The sequence below is a fragment of the Miscanthus floridulus genome, chromosome 6, assembly GCF_019320115.1.
Source record: "Miscanthus floridulus cultivar M001 chromosome 6, ASM1932011v1, whole genome shotgun sequence".
NCBI classification, from domain to species: domain Eukaryota; kingdom Viridiplantae; phylum Streptophyta; class Magnoliopsida; order Poales; family Poaceae; genus Miscanthus; species Miscanthus floridulus.
The window spans coordinates 11,916,876-11,934,468 of NC_089585.1; positions in this window are offsets into that span (position 1 = coordinate 11,916,876).

Genomic DNA, 17,593 nt, shown 5'->3' on the forward strand with positions numbered 1-17,593 from the left:
GAGCTGTTCCCGCTTTTCACCGGGAAGTGAAGTTGCTCTGAGTTCTTCTTGTGCTTCTTAGATCCTGTTGTAGGGTGTATTCGCCGCACGTCTTTCTTCAACCTCTTGTTCTGATTTTCTTCTATTGTACTCGGCCAGATCTGACTCATATTTGATCCAAGCTTTCTTGCGCTGCCTAGCACGGTGTTGGTGTCCTTGTTTCAATTTGTTTTTTCTTTCTCTGGCTTGCTTTTGATTCTCGGTCTCACCATCGTGTCCCTAGATAAAAGGTGATATGTTGGACTCAGATTCATCCGATGACTTGATGTTAGGTGCTTCTAGGGGGACCAATGGTGATCGAGGACGGCGAACCATGAATACTTCTCGTGCGTGAATTGTTCTGTTATCGGCGTTGGTTTCCATGCTGTTGGAGTCATTGATAACTTTTGTAGAGGCTTCAAGGTCATAGATCGAGTCTCCTTGGTAGGGTAGAATTGCTATCGTCATCGTGTCGACTAGTCGGGTTTTGCTATCCTCAGGAGCAGAACTTGGCCAGTGGACGATGCAGTCTTGAGATGTTATAGTTAATACGAGACCTTCCTGAGCTCCCTTTAGTGGCATTCTAAGCATCGGATCGAGGGATGCTTCGGGCCATGCCTGATAAGATTTTGCCATGTTCTAGAGTCCGAACGGAAAAGGACCCAACTTCTTGAAAGGATTCTGAGTGTACTCCAAGTTGTATACTTGATAGGCCAAAGCCTCGTTCTAGAACCCTTCCAGGAAAGAACTTGGTTTCTCAAAAAAACTCAGGTAAGACTCCATCTCGGATGCAGAGCTTGAGTTTGAGTTGGATGCGCAAAGCCGCGAAATCTGAGTTGGATCGGACATCACGAGCTGCGCGAATCTTCTGGCGAGTTGATCTGTCGTAGTAACTGAAATAGAAAGGTCTTCATGGTGATCCGAATCTTTGAGGAGACGGCTTTGGAGCTTGCCATCATCGCCTGCCTCACAGATCCATGAACCGAAGATGAAGGTTGATCTTGTCGAGAAGATCATGTTGTCGAGGTCCATCGAGCTCTCGGATGCAGTTTCACCAAAAGCCCCTACCTAGCATGCTAGCTATCGATGTTTCATCACCGATAGCCTACCATGGGGGTACCCGGGGCAGTTTGTTCGGGCTTCAGCGTATGTAGAACTCGACGGTAAACGCAAGAGACAGTCGATTTATCCTAGTTCGGGCCCTCGACCATGATCGATTAATAGCCCTATGTCCAGTCGGTGTTAGCCTTTGTGTTGGATTGATTGTAAAGTGTTGCGTTATCTTTTTCTCCTTGGTTTGATCTTATCTAAGGAGCCTTGCCCTCCTTTATATAGTCAAGAGGCTAGAGTCCTAGTCGGTTTACAATGTAGAGTCCTAGTAGGATTATAGGGTAGTATTACTACTAGGATTACATGGGAGGAATCCTAATCAAACTATATCTCCTCTCTTCCTTGTGGTGTATCCCGTGGGTCTCGCATCGATAGGCGACAAGGCCACATGTTACATCTCAAATTTTGTTGAATAAATGGCAGCGATAGAAGGAAAATGATTATCAGCATTGGTTAGAAGAGCAAGAATACCAGTGTTAATAGGAAAAAGAGAGGCATAAAAGAAAGCAAGTTGAACCACATTGGAATTGTCCTTTCTTTAGACATTGCTAGAACTATGGTTTGAAATTGTCTACCAGAAATAACTATCTGGAGTGCAGCGAGCAATATTGGGAGTTTAGGCAATCTCAAGCCAACCGCCGGTCTATCTATGCTCAAGATGAGTATCATCATAATAACATGGATCAGCGCTTAAAAAATAGAAGTGTTCATGATCAGCTTGGAAAGCGAGTTGTTGATCAAAACTGGGTTGATTTTGAAGAAGAAAGTAATGAGGAAGAATATATTTGGCAGGAAGGCCAATGGTGTCCAGGAGGTCTGACAAGAAGCCAGAAAAGAAGAGTACAATGCCTAAGGAATAGAGAACAAGCTCAGACATCTGGTAAACCTCAGGTGTGGCATGCTAAACAAACAACCGATAGGGGGCAACCATCGGCTAATATTCAAATGGCTTTTCTGTTGCCATCAGAATTCAAGGCTCCAGTAGATCAAGAGGTCTATTTAGATTTTGATGAATCATAGTATGAGGAAATAGTTACCAAGTTGACAATTATATAGCAGGCTATATTCGATAAGCCAGTCAAGCATCGGCACTTAAAGGCTTTATATGTAAAAGGTTTTGTTGATGGGAAGCCGATGAGCAAGATGTTGGTGGACGGAGGTGCTTCTGTCCATCTTATGCCTTATACCACTTTTTGTAAACTTGGCAAGGGACCAGGAGATTTGATTAAGACCGACATGATGCTTAAGGATTTTGGGGGGTAATGCATCTAAGACTAGGGGGTAATGAACATCGAATTAACAATCAGAAGTAAGACTTTGCTCACCACATTCTTCGTCATTGATGAAAAAGGTTCATACAGTCTACTCCTTGGTCATGACTAGATTCATGCAAATTGTTGTGTGCCATCAACCATGCATCAATGTTTGATTTAGTGTCATGGAGATGATGTTGAGCTTGTTCGCGCTAATGAATCTATGAGTATCACAATAGCTAATCTAGTATATTGGGAGCTAGAAGACTTCGAGTGTTTTTCTAGCAAGCTATGGTAAGGAGGCTTCATTAAAGTCAATGATGAAAGCCAATAGCTGATCCAAGCAGTCGGCTTTGAGAATTTGTTTTAATGGATAATCCAATAGATGGTACAGATGGTAAACTAGGACATGGTTTTACGTCGGCTGATGAATTAGAAGAGATAGATATTGGTCCTGGAGATAGGCCTAGGCCGATGTATGTAAGTGCCAAGTTGGATCCTAAATATAAGCAAGAATTAGTGGATTTATTAAAGGAATTTAAAGATTATTTTACTTGGGAATACTATGAGATGCCTAGTCTAGACCGATCGATTGTTGAACATTGGTTGCCGATCAAACCTAGATATTGGCCATTTAAACAAACTCTGAGGAGGTTCAACCCAAACGTACTTGATGATATAAAAAAGGAGACTGAAAGGTTCCTAGAAGCAAAATTTATCTAACCATGCCGATATGCAGAATGGATATCGAATGTTGTTCCTGTGTATAAGAAAAATGGGAAGTTAAGAGTTTGCATCGATTTCAGGGATCTAAACAAAGCTATGCCCATGGATGGTTATCCGATGCCGATAGCTGATATGTTGGTAGATGCAGCAGCTGAGCACAAGGTTATTAGTTTCATGGACGGCAATGCAGGATATAACTAGATTTTTATGGCTGAGGAAGACATAGCAAAAGCAGCTTTCAGATGCCCTGACACAATCGGTTTATTTGAATGGGTTGTAATGACCTTTGGTTTGAAGAATGCCGATGCAACTTATCAGAGGGCAATGAATTATATTTTTCATAAGTTGATCGGTAGGATTGTTGAAATCTACATTGACAATGTGATGATAAAATCTAAGGGGTACAAGGAACATCTAGCTAATTTGTGGGAGACTTTGGAGTGCACAAGAAAACATGGTCTAAAGATGAATCCTAATAAGTGTGCCTTTAGAGTATCAGCTAGACATTTTTTGGGTTTCATGGTCCATGAGAGAGGAATCAAAATTGGTCAAAAAAGTATGAAAGCGATTGATAAGGCAGTGCCCCCGACTACTAAAACAGAGTTACAATCTTTGCTTGGTAAGATTAATTTTATTAGGAGGTTTATTTCAAATTTGTCAAAAAGAATTCTACCATTTTCTCCCTTGTTGAAGTTGAAAATGATCAAGAATTTAAGTGGGGTGACGTACAACAAAAGGCGTTTGAGGAAATAAAAGAATATATGAAATGTCCACATATGCTGGTCCCTCCTCAGCAAGGTAGGCCTTTTAAGTTGTACATATCGGCCGATGACCAAACAATTGGATCAGCCTTGATGCAAGAGTTTGAAGGAAAAGAATGAGTTGTTTTCTATCTAAGTAGAAGACTTTTGGATCTAGAAACAAGATATTCTCCCATCGAAAAATTATGCTTGTGCTTATATTTCTCTTGCACTAAGTTGCGACATTACTTGTTATCGGCTGAGTGTACAGTTATTTCCAAGGCTGATGTGATCAAGCACATGCTATCAATGCCAATATTAAATGGAAGAATAGGAAAGTGGATTCTTGCATTGTTGGAATTTGACTTGAGATACGAATCGGCTAAATCAGTCAAAAGGCAAATAATAGCCGATTTTGTCACCCAGCATCATAAGCCAAGTATTGGCTACATAGAGCTAGTACCTTGGGCATTATTCTTTGATGGGTCATCATGCAAGCAAGGTGGTGGCGTTGGTACTATTATTATCTGACCTCAGGGGGGCAAGTTTTGAGTTTGCTTTTCCAACTGAGCCATTGATTACCAACAACCAAGCAGAATATGAAGCAATTCTTAAGGGGCTTCAACTTCTTCATGAAGTAAAGGCCGAAGCAATTGAAGTATTTGGAGATTCATAGTTAATTATTAATCAGTTGATCGGCCTATATGAGTGCAAAGAAGATACTCTGAGGGGATATTATGATGAGTGCCAAAGGTTGCTCAAGGAATTTCCTCATGTCTCTCTTCAACACATTCTGAGAGCACAGAATCAAGAGGCTAATCGTTTAGCTCAAAATGTGTCAGGTTATCGAGTGTTTCAAGAGATCTTAAGTAGCAAGACCTTGAATAGTGATTGGAGAGTTAAGATAGCCGATTACCTTAAGAATCCATCACAGAAGGTTACCAGGAGGCTAAGGTATAAATCGACTAAGTATGTTTTGCTGGATGATCAGTTATATTACAAAACAATTGATGGGGTGTTGCTTAAATGCTTAAATCAAGAAGCTAAGGTGTTAATGGGTGAAGTGCATGAAGAGATATGTGGAGCTCATCAATCAGCTTATAAGATGAAATGGATTATTCGTAGGACTGGATATTTTTGGCCAACAATACTAGAAGATTGTTTTGAATATTATAAGAGGTGTCAAAATTGTCAATGTTTTGGTAATATTCAGAAATCGCCCGCATCGACAATGAATCTAATAATCAAACCATGGTCGTTTTGAGGCTGGGGAATTGATTTAATTGGCCATATTTTTCTGCCTTCAAGTAACGGACATAAGTTCATATTGGTAGCAACGGATTACTTCACTAAGTGGGTTGAGGCAATTCCTTTGAAAATGGTAACCTAAAAGAACATGGTTGATTTTGTCAAGGAGCATATCGTGTATCATTTTGGGATTCCTCAAACTATCACCACCGATCACGGGACAATGTTCACATCAGAAGATTTTGGAGATTTTGCTGCCAATATGGGAATTAAGTTGTTAAATTCTTCTCCTTACTATGCTCAGGATAATGGCCAGGCAGAGGCTTCCAATCAGATTATGATTAAGCTGATCAAGAAAAAGATTGAAGAGCAACCAAGGAAGTGGCATTCAACGCTTAATGAGGCACTATGGGCATATAGGATGGCCCTTCATGGATCGATTAAAACATCACCTTATGAGCTTGTGTATGGTCATAATGCAGTCCTTCCTTAGGAGATTCAAATTGGATCGAGGCGTGTCACATTACAAAATGATTTGTCAGCCGAAGTCTATAAGAATCTTATGATAGATGACCTAGAGGACTTGAGTTGCCATCAGCTGCGTGCTCTTGAGAATATTGAGGCCAATAAACTGAGGATTGCAAAGTATTATAATAAAAAGGTCAAGAGCAAACAATTTTCTGAAGGAGACTTAGTCTGGAAAGTGAAATTATTGATCGGGTCAAAGGACAACAAATTCGACAAATGGTCACCTAATTGGGAAGGACCTTATTAGATTAAACATTGTGCGCCTAGCAATGCTTATATTTTGGAAACACTAGGAGGAGAAGAAGAGTTTGATAGAGCAATTAATGGAAAATATTTAAAGAAATATTATCCTAGCATTTGGATTAATACTTGATAACTGATTTGTTCGGTCATCGGCTCTAATAGCCGATACCAGAAGGGTATCGCCTCTAGTTCAAAAATAAACCCGAAGAGGTAAAAGCCAGTACGATATGTATCGCCTATAGAGCAAGAACAAACACAAATTGGTGCATGGAATATGAGTACAAGAAACCAATTAAAATGAAGAAATTGTTTGCTAGCTTCTCCTGTTATAAGCTAAAGGCCGGGGGACACTTTGTTCACTATGTCATCAGCTTGGGAAGCAAGGGCTATGGAGTTGGTGGCGTCGAAGAAATCCTCAACCATGTGCTTGTGATCCCTAGGGAGTTTGGTGGCTAGAAAACCATGGGGAAGAAGTCGAAGCTCATGGCCAGAGCGAGCTTGCACAGTAGCCAGTGCCATGGCAACACCATGACGAACACCATGAAGAGCAACCTCTCTAACATGGTTTGGGATGTCGTGCAAGCGAACCACTAACATGGCACCCTTGGCGTTGACAAATCCTACCACGTACTCTGTAGCTGATCGAAGGCTTTCTAGCTAAGCCGATAGATCTTAAAAGATTAGAGGAAGGGATGATCAAGATCTTGGAGACAAAAATTAAGAAGAGATAGAAAATTGTGGTAGGCATCTCACCCATGATTTTAGCTTTAGCCTTGGCCAACCTCTCCTCCACCTAGTTGGACTCAGAGGGTGATCAGCGCTGAGCCATGGCTAGAGCCAATTCCACGATGGAGATGCAGTCAGCGAGCTTCTAGCTAGCCCAATCGATGGAGGCGATCAAGTCATTGTTGTCTATCCACTTCCTTGAGTAGTAGGGGAGCTGGCGGTGAATTGTTGATGAAGACGACCCTGGAAGTTGAGCGGAGTCGGCCCTATGCTCTGGGACGATGGGAGCATCCCAGGTTGCACCCTTCTGATGACGAAGACATCGGCGTGGTGATACAGACCCGTTGAAGGCCTCCTTAGCAGACATCTTGCCATTCTCCATGCCTTCAAACCTATGGGAAAGCAGAATCACACCAAAGATACGAAAGGTTTGGGACAAAGCAGGTTGTACTTTGCACACTTTTGGTACTCAAGACAAAAATCAAGATCAAACTCGAGTTGAAGATAAAGTTTAAGTTCAAGTGATGATTGGAGATCATTTGGTAGAAAGAAAAGGACTTAAACAAGTAGAAAGAAAAGGACTTAAAGAAGGAATCAAGGTTACTCATCAAGTTAAGTCCATCACTTGGATGAATCAATCAAGTTATTTCAAGTGAGTGTCAAGAATGGTTCTTGGAGAGAGGTCACTTCTCCCTAGTGTAGGGGCTTGCCGCCTATGTGTAGGTGAACCAAGTGTGGTACTTGGAAGGCTAACATGGAAGTGGTGATCCAAGGAACATTTGAGATGCTTAGTTGAAGCAATCAAAAGGGTTGATCAAGAAAAGCAAGTAACACCCAAAAGAGAGTTAGTCATGATATTTCAAGTAGTATTCTCAAGTTGATGCTCTCACGCAAGTAAAGATGAAAAGAAGAAGTAAGCCAACCACAACAAGAAAATGCACTTGATCATAAGTGGTATTCATTTCATATAGGTGAAGAGTGAAATTCAAGATGGTGTCTATTGGTCTTCACCAAGCTTATAATTGGACTTCACATTGCTATTGGAGTAATGAATTAGAATCTATATGACTATCCTCTACTCCAACATAGCAAAGGTATCATTGTAATATGCATGATCATTTCATCCCTTACTAGTATGCAGTTAGTGTATATAGTACATGCTTCATAGGATCTTGCATAACAAATGAAATGTTTAAATTCATAGCCTATCACTATTGTCTGAATGATAAATTGATCTAGTAGTTAGTATATGAATTTGTTCATGAGCTAGTAAAACTAATTACTTGACTTAATTTGGATTGCTAACAAGTGACAAGTACAACATTGGCAAAATAACCCTTGCAAGAGGTGTGAAGAAGCTTGTCATTGGTTCAAACCAAACTTGGAAGCTTAAGCAAATCAATTCAGTTCAAGTCAACCATAGAAGCTCATGATAGTGATAAGAGTACAAGCACAAGACAACAATGCAAATGGATATCTAGTTTGTTTGTTACAAGTGGTATCTAGACTCAAGTATTTCATCAAGAATCTACAAGTGATGTCTAGATCAACTCACAAGTGATATCCTATGTGTGGTATCTCAAGAAGCCCTACACAAGATACAAGTGGTACAAGTTAAAAGTGGTATCTTCAAGTGGTGTCATTCCAACAATCAAGTGATGTCCATAAAAAATGCAAGATTCAAGCCTCAACCATCTACCCTAAATGCATACCTTTGCATCAATGAGAAGCACACCTTTTATGGAAATTGATGACAAAGGGGGAGAGATTGTACAAAGATATGAAAGCTTTAAGATTGAGATTGTAGATATGAAAGCTTTGGGAGAAATTGAAACAAAGAAGTAGAGGTTGGCCATGGACATGGACAAAGAGGGAGCAACATTTAAGAAAAGAGATGGATCAAAATTCTTGGACAAGAGAAGCACACAAATAGGGGGAGCAAGCTCATGAACTTTGATTGATTGCATTTGATATGTGCATATTCATGTGCTTGCTTGCATTGCATAAGTTCTTAAATTCAATATGCATGCTTGTGTGAAGTATGCTAGTTGTAGAATTTGATTGATGAAATGAAAACTAGCATGCATAGGATGATAGCTAGACACTTGGTATGCTTTTCAAGTAATGCTAGTACCTTGGTTTTAATGTTGATCTCACGAGGTATCTAATGATTTTATTTCCAAGTGATATCTAGCTAACCATGGTGCTAAGGATGAACTTAAAGGTGCAACTCCTATTGGTATCATGCTTCAAAGGTTTACTCTATACACCTTAGCATCATTTAGTAGTAATTACTCTCCCACAATTTCAATCTATGCATATGTACGAGCTTCAAAACAAACACTCTAGCACATCTGTAGGGGGAGCTAATACTACCATTTTGGGTTTGTGGTACTTGTCCAAAATTATTTACACATGGTAAAATTGCTTGGGCAAGCAACATGAATCCAAAAGAGCTTAATTTCCATATCTTTGTAGAGTTGTCATCAATTACCAAAAAGGGGAAGATTGAAAGGTCCTTGTGTGGTTTTGGTAATCGAGTGACAACCCTAGGTGGACTAATTGTGTTTATGTGAGATACACAGATGATTAGTCCACAAGTACATGTGTGTGAGCAACATATGCCGTGAAGGTGAAAATGGTTTGGAGATGTTGCAAAGCTCACACATGTGATGATGAAGGAGCTTATTGCACATGAGACATGACATTGAGTTATGTGATCAAGGTGGAGAAGATCAAGACAAGACTTGGCTTGATGGACTGGTTGCAAGCGTGAAGGGCAAGTCAGAGGCTTTGGAGCAAAGGACCGTGTGGCGGTGAAGCTTGAGCAAGACTTGGCGTCGATGGACGAAGGCAACGGTGAAAAGCAAGTGAAGTCAAGATCGATGAACCAATATGATCATGTGATGATATGAAGTGGACCATATCATTGTTGATCATGTTGGTGCATGTGTTGCATCGACATTGGAGGAGATGGAATGAAATGCGTAAGGCAAAGGTATAACCTAGGGCATTTTATTTCACCGGTCATAGGTGTGTAGAGAAGTTGATGACCGGGTTTAGGATAGATGGCCATACTATCAAGAGGGGCAAACTTGTTTGCATATCGGTCATCTAGTGCCACTCGAGTGATCTAACTTTGTATCATCGCTAGGATCGAGTGGCATGGCAAGTTGAGTGGCTAATCCTTTGGAAAATGTTTGTGAAAAGCCAACACACATACACATGGTGGTGCACACTTGGTGGTGTTGGCACATTTGCGAAGGAGAAGTTAGAGTTGTCGTGAATCAACTTAGAGAAGAGAAAAAAGGTTTTTCAGTGTACTCTAAACTATAGGATGGTCCTTGGATTAAAATACTGTTTTGATCCATTGTGATTTGGATCAAGTATACATGTGGGATATGTAGCCCTCTGAGTAAGCTTTCCAAAATATCCAAGATCATCAAAATCGGAGTGCGGAGCTAAGAGTTATAGCCGTTTTAGCGTTAAAAGGTTTGTGACCGGACGCTGGCGTGAAAAACGACCGGACGCTAGGGTCCAACGTCCGGTCAGCACCTGCGAATCTGGTCACAGTATTCGATCAATGTTTTTAGCATGTCCAGAAGCGACCGGATGCTGGGAGAGTCTGGTCAGTGATGACCGGACGCATCCGGTCGCTGAAAAACGTCGCTGGAATCTCTCTGAAGTGATCGGATGCTGGGTTTCAGCATCCGGTCGTTATGACCTACGCGTCCGGTCAGTACGCGCTTTGCCCAGTGAAGGGGTAACAGCTATTTTAGCCCTTGGGGCTATAAAAGGAGTGTGTGGCCAGCCTTGGGCTGGTTGCTGAGCACCCTCACGCCTATGTGGCTTGTGTAGTAGTGCTTGGATGCCCTCTAACTCACTTGTGCTTGCAAGAGTGTGAATCGATTGCGAGTAAGTGTGATTCTAGTGCGTTGCATTGTGAGATTACATCGAGTGGCACTAGATGATCAAGTTGCAAGCCGGTGGTGCTTGTTACTCTTGGAGGTTGCCACCTCCTAGATGGCTTGGTGGTGGTCTTCGTCGAAGCCCACAAGAAGCTTGTGCGGTGCTCCGGAGAAGAGCTTTGTAAGGGGCATTGTGCTCACCCCGCGGGAGCCACAAAGAGCAACTCTAGTTGAGCGTGTTATTGAGCTACCCTCACTTTCGGGGTAGGTTCTTACGGTGCTCGACGTGCGGGCTTGGCAGGTGATGCCAATTAGCCACCGAACCACCAAGTGAGCGGTCGACACAACGGGGACGTAGCGTGTTGGCAAGCACGTGAACCTCGGGAGAAAATCACCATGTCAACCTTGTTCTTCCCGTTGGTTTGCAATCCCCTTACACAAGCTTGTGATTACTTTTATATACATTGTGCTTGTGTAGTTGCTCTTGTGATTAGTTAGCTTGTGTAGCTCACTAGTTACCTTCTTGCTTGGGTAGCATAGAAGTAGCTCTCTTGCGTGGCTAATTTGGTTTGTGTAACCTTGTTAGTCACTTTGCTTAGGTTGTGTAGCTAAGTATTTGAGCTCTCTAATTTGGCATTGGTTGCCTTGTTATTGAGCATTGCTAGTGAGCTTAGTTGGCCTTGTGCTTTTGCTTACTAGCATGTGTAGGAGCTCCCTTATTGCTTGAAATACTAGTGGCATATGTTTGTGTGACTTTGCTCCTAGAATTGGTTAGGTGAGCTCTAGTTAGCCCGGCACCTTTGTTGCTTAATTAGGATCTTTGCAAGGTGCTAGAGAACATAGATAAAGGGGTATAGTCTTGGCTAGACCGATAGTTTTAATTCCGCACTTGTTTCGGTTAGCCGACGCGATTAAGTTTTAGTAACGACTATTCACCCCCTTTAGTCGTCATCTTGACCCTTCAATAACCTGGGAGGTGAGAAGATAGGCTTCGCCGAGGTTGTGGAACTAAAGTCAGATATGGAAACAGATCGACACTCTAGAAATTCAGGGGACAGATCATGAAGAGACAATAGATTTAGACTTATTGCTTCCCATAATTACAAAATATTATGGATTTGATACAAAATGTTTATATTAACTGGCGATCAACCCACTAAGACTTCTTTGGATTGAAGAGAGTCTGGATCCCCACAAGGCCGAAGGTCATCATGGACCAGGTCATATCAGCCCGCTGATAAAATTGCATCAAGGGAAGAGGAAAGGCCGCCTACTTAAAAGATGCCCATATACCCAACTGATTTCTCGGTGACCAGGAAACAATGGGAAAGAAAGCCGCCTACTAAAAGATGCCCATTTTTTGGTGGCTGGGAAATCATGGGAAAGAAGTCTATGGTTTCCCCGATGGGCATTTGATGAAGCAAACAAGGGGAAGGTGTCCACACATTTTAGCCCTTACAAACACTAGAACAGCTCTGCGATCATGGTGAGAAAACTCAGGTGATGTCACAAGAATTCTTCTAACCACAGTAGCTAATCCTCTTGCTCGACAAGGCGCTGAAATGAGCGACACAATCACCCTATGCACAATAATTCTTCTAACCACTCAAGATCCTCATAGCAAGGAATTAGACCATGGAGGGTCTAGTAGAGCCAAGGGCACTTGAGGAAGCAAGCAGAAGAGAAACATAACTGAGTTGTTGAGTTGCTCACGCTGGAGTCGGATAGACATTTATAGTCGGTCTGGAAAGATGGATCCAAGCGTCCATGAAGCAATGATGCTCTCGTAAAGCTTTGAAGCATGGGCTCATAAGCTGGCAAAAACAGTGATAGATAGTAGACCATAGATCAAGATTCTCTACCCGTGACTACGGACCTATCGAAGGCATAGGCGTGGTAATTTTGGAATAAAATTACTTTTATCCTAAAATTGGGGGGCATGTGTTTACACCAAAATTTGGGAAGAAGAATGTGGGAACTCGAAGCTCCTAAGATCATGTCATCAAGGAACCGATTGCATAAAGGTCGATATCAGCCGATTCAAATGCAACACTGGAATCAGCTCTCTTCAGATGACGCCAGCAGATAACGATAAAAAGCTACGGTTGGCGTTAGGAAAAACATGTTGGACTCTACAAAAGGAAAAGATTAGGGTCCAAGTTATCTTAAATTAGGAATGTTTTCTCTTATGAGAAAGATTGTAATGAGTCATACTTAAGTAGAATTCATGCTTAGGTTCCGGATATAAATATTGGGCCCCGACTATTATAAAAGAGATCCAATCAATCAATATAAGTTACTTTTTTTGGCTTCGTGCCAACCCTTAGGAGTAGGAGTAGAGTAGATTCCGGTGAGTTCTTCAACAAGCAAGGCTGCATCGGTCCGGCCGACCTCTAGCTTGTCTGTAAGTACCGTCATGGCTTATACTTCTGCTTGTACGGCTGCATCGGTTAAGTTTGACCTCCACTGCGAACTCTAGTATAAGCTAGTTATCGATTCTTATCTAGTTCAAGTACGGTTGCATCGATCTGGTCAACCTCCACTGCTCAAATTAGATTAAGGTCAAGTTATCGGCTCTATGTAAGGATGGCATCCTTTGGGTAGATTCATTAAGTTACCGATCTTGCTAATGTTCTTATTGCCATTAGTCTACAGCAACATCAATCTACCCGGTCGAGATTGATCTAGATCGGCCTCATATCCTTTTAACCCCTCATTTATCTTGTTACATTGCAATGGTCCTTACTTTAGATGATGGGTTACATTTTATCGGATGTTCTACTTTGATCTTGATCATGCATAGTACGCGGTCAGGGCATATCTGATCTTGAGGAGGTTTACTAGCTAGTTGAATATGTTCTATAGCTCACTATCATGGCTGCATCGATCTGGTCGACCCCACTGATGGCCCTATAGATTGGAGGATGCTAGTTAGTAAATTTGTTCTCGATTAGATGTGATCTTAACTGTTTGCTATGCCTACATCGGCTAAATAGCCAATCGCCTATGCTCTAACTCCTACAGTGTGTCTCCATGATTCTATTAAACATGAATAGATCTGTTTACTTTAAAGGTTTGATGTGTTTTCTTTATCATGGATGCATTGATCCAGTCAAACCCCACTGTTAGAGATAGCAGGTTAAGTCTGATGAGTTCATAGGTTTGTCCATGTTAAATAGTCGATTGTTCACATGTTGTACTCCCTTTTTGCCCGAATCGGCTATTTCAGCCGATTCTCTCGAGTTTTCACACATATAGCGTGTCTTTTGGAAAGCCTATTGATGTATAGATGGTTTTACGGATTCTAAGATTTTAGTTTGTTATTCGTTGATGGTAACAGATTAGATTTAGAGCGTTTTGTAGATCCATTCGTACTAGACAGTCGATTTATTCGCATGCTATATCCTTTTTCGTTAAGATTCATCGGCTCAATGATCTATACTGGGAATATCCACCTAGCTGATGATTTTGCTTACATCCATGTGCATTGTACCTATCAATATAAAATCAATCACGACCCACGAGCTTCACTGTCCGTAATAGCCGATTTCTTCGTGTATCGGCTATTTAGTCGATTTTCCTGTCTGGCTCCTACCGAAGCGGCACACTTGGAACTGTCTAGGCAAAGACCGGCAGGTTCCACCTTAAATTACTGATAAATTTTCTCTCCTTATCAATTGCAGGTCAAATTAACTGGCATGCTTCGAAAGGAATTCGCAGGATCAGTTAACCCTGCGTTGAAGCCAAGCGGATCTTCAGGCTCATCCTAAGCAGATCCTTCCAGCTTGCTGTGTGCCTCAGTGCATCGACACGTTTTTGCACCAACACTAGCTAAGTATTTCTTTTCCTTTTTTTAGTTTTACTATCTTTGAGTTTTCTATATATTTGCTAGAGTCATAAAAAGATGCATAACAAGTTAAAACAAAATAAAAATTTATGTTAGCTATATATATATATAGTAGGGTGTGATCTTAAAAATGAAAACAAAATAAAAGTATGTGTCCAGTTTAGTTTTTAGGAGTTAAATAAAAGAACTTTGAGGATAATCTTTTGCAATGGAAATGTTGAATAGCTGCTCTGTCGTAATTCCTTTCAAGTACCTAGTTTTTAGCCTTGAATTCTCTCGAGTTTTGGACACGACTGTTCTGATATAAGAATTTACTCTGAACTTGAAACTCAAGGGTAGCATATGCTTGATCTAAGTCTAGATAATTGATGGATATGATATGAGAAGGTCTGAGCTGCTGTTTATCTTATTCCTAGTGATACTAAAGTTCTGGAGATTTATCTTTTGAAAAACATAAAAATCTTACATGATGAGCTCTTGTATGACAAAGGTTGAATTCCTACCAGAGCCATATATGATATTTAGATTTGGAAAACTTCCACTCATATATGCTGCTTGTTTTGCATTGAGTTTAGTCAAGCATTGTTGATGCCTTATAAGAGGTTTGTCATGCTCTTGAAATCAAGATCACGTACACACCACCCAAATATGCACTACTCCTACACTGGGGGTAGGCACAAAAACAAACCATTGCATCTAGATCCATCCAAAAATGTTTTGCTCCTATACTGGGAGTGAACACCAAAATATGTAATATAGGATATCCATCAAATAAATGCTCTAAGTTCTTGTTGCTATCTCTCAAAAGTTTTATTGTAGAGAAGAAACATGTGGCTATGCAAAAGTTATTCATAAAAAAAGAAAGAGATAAGAAAAAAATGGACAAGTGTCTGAATTACTAAAACAATGGGTACTCAGATGCCCGCCTGAGAAGAAGAAAAAGAAGATAAATAAGATAGCCCCTGTTTTCTTGCAAAGTTGTTTCCAAGTTTCAAATGAGAGATATGTTTTCAAGGAGCATAGTAGAATTAGGTTAGCCACCATATATATCCACCACACATCCACACACATGCACATCTTGATTTGATTGTATGACTTAACTCTCTTTGGATCCGAGGTTTGACTTTACAATATATGTATTGCAAGTATGCTCTTTATATTTTCTCCACTCCTATGAGCTCCACATAAGCCTAGTTGTAGGAAGAGAAAGTCATAACATCACTATTGCCTTGGAAAGGATCCACAAATACAATATATATTGAGAGACTTGAGAGTATCATACAATGGAAGCTCTGAGTTTTATTTTGAAAACTTACAAAAACTCTAACATATCGATTGAACAAAGAACTTGAGATATAGTGCTTGACTTAATCGTTCTGTCTTTCAATTGCTCAAGACCTAAGTGAAGGCTAAGAAGCCCCATGGTTGAAGGTAATATGGGTGAGTTTGAAAGTCAGATCAGTTTATTCTAATTTGGAGGACAATTCTTATTTTAACATGTGTACTTTTGAGGAGTGAAAGCATTGAAGCAACTCCTAATCCAATTTTTGCTAAGTTTAATTTTGCTAAGGGACTACCAAAGGTTAAGCTTGGCGGAGCTTGTTGATGATAGTTAACAACGATTATAAACCATCAATTAAACATGTATAAGGGCATAAATATAACCACCAATGAATGTTTAGGGGTTTAAACTAATAAATTCCATGAGTTTTGGTGAATCTGTGTTTCTAGCAGGGTTTAATCAGAAAACTGCTAAGGAGGACCTAATCGTCAAAGGAAAATATGGAGTTCTGCCATGGTACCTACGTGGAAAGACTCTAAAAGGTCCAAAAGCCACATCATCGAAGCGGAGGGCCACCCCCTAACAGGTGGGGCCGCCTAGACCCTCCTAGGCCCACCTATCAGCTAGGTTTGTATGCCAGTCTCCCACCGCCTTTGAGGATGCATCTAGGCCATTGCTTAAGTTAGTTTGATCCAAGGGCTCATGTTGGACCCTCGGGACTATATAATCCAGCCCCTGCCTCCCCCAGGAATGAGAAGTCATCAAGTCATTTGAGAAGACAGAAACCCTAATCTCCTTAGAGCTCCTCCTCCATAGCATAGCTAGTTAGGATAGATCTAGAGGGAGGCAAGTAGAACTTCACTTGGATTCCTGATCTTAACAAGAGCGTGGTTCGGTATAAACTTTGTACCCCTCTGTCTTATTTCTCCATTATTTTTATATGCTAGTTACAATTGTTATGACAATCTCAATGTTCATCTTATTCATGTTCTTCATTATGATGTTCATAGTCTACTTTGATTATATACTTAGTATAGCTAGTTTATCATTATGTTTATGCATAAGTTTACAAAGCGCTCGCTCCAAAGTACATAGGGTGGGTGGTCAACATTGTGTAAGTGTGGTGCTTATACATTGTTTACTTGTGGACACACCCTATATTCCGGGTCATGTGGTAGATCGTGGATGTGACACTCCAGTTGAGTCCTTTGAAGTCCACTCCCCAAATATAGGTGCACGTAGGGTCCAATTACGAAGGTAGAACGAGCTCTGCCCTTAATCTTCCTTAGTAATATCCCTTATGTGTATATATGATGATGATCTTAGCCATGATTACTAGGTGTAATTGCACTAATCAAATGTATGCTTTGACTTGTAATTAAGAATGACCTAGGACTTATTTCTCTAATATTCTACCTAACTATGCTAATGCCATAGAAAGGAGTACTCTGAGTGATTTATCATCATCATTGATCAATACTTTTCATATCTCTTAACCTATGACTTACCCCTGTTATGAGTAGAATATTTGTTATGGTTTATTTCTACATCAATGGTATAAGTTATCAATACTTGTCTATGCTAGACCTTCCTAGTGGTAAAAATATAAATAATGATACATAGAATACTCTCGAGTAAAATTCTATAATGGTATATTATCTGTGCGCTTGCGGAGACTTTTCATTTATAGATTTATATATATTCTCTCTAGTCACATAATTAATAAAGAACTGCTTAGTGTTATATCTAGTAGTAATGCTATGTAGTACCAACACATATCTCTTACTTCATCACTAGGGATGACAAATTAGTAAAGTTAGGAGGTATAGGTTTGCAATAGGTGGCTAAGTACTCAAATAAGTGACATGTTAATAAATACCAACAAGCATATCCAATGCGTTACTAGTAGAGAGCTTGAAATTCAATTTGCTATATGTGGTTCAATTGTGTGATCTTGGATTTAA